Consider the following 2500-nt stretch of genomic DNA (forward strand, 5'->3'; position numbering starts at 1 on the left):
TTTACTTATTTCACTTTTTTTTCTATCTGCTCTACCACTTCCCAACTCTACTTTTCCCCCTCCTCTTCCTCCTCCTTCTCTCCCTCTCATTCTCTTCTTCATAATCTCCCTCTTCCTCCTTCTCTCTCTCTCATTATTCCACCCCCCCTTCTTTTCCCCCCTTTCTCTCTCCTTCCCCCTCTCCCTTTCTCCCTAACTGTCTCCCCCTCTGCCTTTCTCTCTCTCCCTCTCTCCTCCCCTTCTGCCTTTCTCTCTCCCTCTCTCATCTTCCCTTGTTGAATGTCTGGTGTGAAATTGAGCCAGGAATGATGATGGTGTTGTGTGTTATTTGCTCGCGCATTCGTGTGAGTGACTGGGGCATTTAAGTGTCTGTCTGAGTGGTTTCCTATCTCTTTGCCTGTACACGGCTCTTGGAAATGGCTTAGTATAACTGGTTTTAACACATCCCTTTGGCATTACTGAAGAAATCTGTAGTTGGTGTGTTCTGTTTTCAGTCTGTGTTATGTTGGTTTGTTTGTTCTTCGTCCGTGTTCTGTTTTCGTAATCTGTGGGTCTGTGAGAGTTCTGATTTTCTGTGTGTTCCTTGTCTGTGTTCTGTGGCTCTGTGTGTTCTCTAATTATGATTCGTGGCTGTGTTTTCAATATCTGTGTTCTGTGGCTCTGTGTACTCGCTGTCATTGTTGTGTATACTCTCTGGCTCTGTATATTCTTTGTAGTCTCTGCTTTGTTCTGTGGCTTTGTAAACTCTCCGCTGAATTCTGCAATTAATGTACATCAGTTTGACATGTAGGTTATGTAATGAATTAACGTTGGCACTCCCACTTGAATAAATAAGCATCTATTCACACAGTGTAGTGCGCATCAGATACTAATGGGACATCTTTGTTGAACCACTTAAAATACAGGCAAACAAGGACATATAAATTTACAAACAATCAAGTAAAACACGTCATATGTACACACACACACATAAACAACAGACTAAAAGATAAAGCAAATATGCACGCAAACATACACAAATAACACAAACAATTTGACGATGAAACTTACACAATTTTTTACAAACATTCACATATATAAACAAATTGGCACACGAAACAAACAATATCACACTCACACACATATCAAACAAACTGACACTCAAACACACACATGTCAATTAAACACACGCAAACAAAGAAACGTCCACTCATCCGTAAATAAATACAAACATTCAAAATAAATACGAGACAATACGAGAATCTGTGCCAATGCGTGACTACATTCGCACAAGCAAGCCTACAAATATAACAAACAAAACAGCATTACCCACAAACACATGAACCTCAAGCAAACACACAAACCCTCACAAACAAATAGTCACCTGCTCATCCAACAAACACATGCAAACATTCATAACAAACAGACAGATAGCACGAGAAACTGTACCCTTACGCGTCTACATTCACACGCACAAACAAACCGACACATTAAACAAACAAAACAGCGTTACAGCCAAACACATACACCTCAAACAAACAAACAAACCCTCACAAACAAATAGTCACCTATTCATCCATAATCACATACAGACACTCATAACAAACAGACGGACAGCACGAGAATCTGTACCCTTGAGCGACTACAGATGTGACCGTACAGCCTGTGGATACAAAGTCTTCATCGTTTTCACTCAATTTGGAGAAGAAGAATAAGAAGATCCTGGTATCTGAGGACGAAAGGGAAGACGGTGGAGGAGAGAGGGATAGAAGAGGGTGGAAGGAGTCGAAGGAGAATTGGGGGAAAAAGAAGAGTTGGGGAAGAAAAGGAAGAGGGGATGGTGATGGAAAGAGAGGAGGTTAAGGGAAGAAGGATGGGTGGAAGAGAGAAAGAGAATGAGGAGAGAGAAAAAAAAAATGAGAGGAAGAAGTAGGGAGAAAAGAAAAGAGAAGGGGGGAAGAGCGTGGGAAAGGGGGTGGATGAAGAAGAAAATGGAGATAAGGCAAAAAGGAAGACAAGAACGTTAAAGAGAGAAAGGATAAGACAGGAAAAGAGAAAATGTGGAAACTGAAACTGAAGAGAAAAGTTACGAAAGTGAGGCAAAGGCAGAAGAGAGGATGAGTAGAAGAGAAAGGTGGGAATGAAGAGAGAGAAGTTAATAAAGTTCGAAATGACGACGAGTGAAGAAAGAGGGAGGAAGGAGAGAGAAAAAAATAAATAAATAGATAGGTACAGAGAGGGAGAGGCATACATTATTGAACGAAGGGAAAGTATATAACCTAAAAAAAAAAAAAAAAAATATGGAAATTTGAAGCAAACCCGAAAGGAAGCGCCTCGACCAATCACCGAAGAGGAAGAGAGGAAGACCGGAGAATGATTAAGGGAAGAGCGAAGGGTGATTAAGAGTAAGTCATTAATCGCGATTTTAATGACCCTTGGGGCAAGATTCCCCCCCCCCCCCACACACACAAAAAAAAGGAAAATAAAAAATAAAGGGAGTCGTTCAGCTTACGGAAGGATG

General features: G+C 41.0%; 1 protein-coding gene across 7 annotated transcripts in view; it reads right to left on the reverse strand.

Moving 5' to 3' along the window:
• LOC125043511 overlaps positions 1 to 2500 on the reverse strand; it is a 474978-nt gene that overhangs the window by 448850 nt on the left and 23628 nt on the right. The window lies entirely within an intron of this gene.

The sequence above is a fragment of the Penaeus chinensis genome, chromosome 34 (assembly GCF_019202785.1).
Source record: "Penaeus chinensis breed Huanghai No. 1 chromosome 34, ASM1920278v2, whole genome shotgun sequence".
In the NCBI taxonomy this organism is placed as follows: domain Eukaryota; kingdom Metazoa; phylum Arthropoda; class Malacostraca; order Decapoda; family Penaeidae; genus Penaeus; species Penaeus chinensis.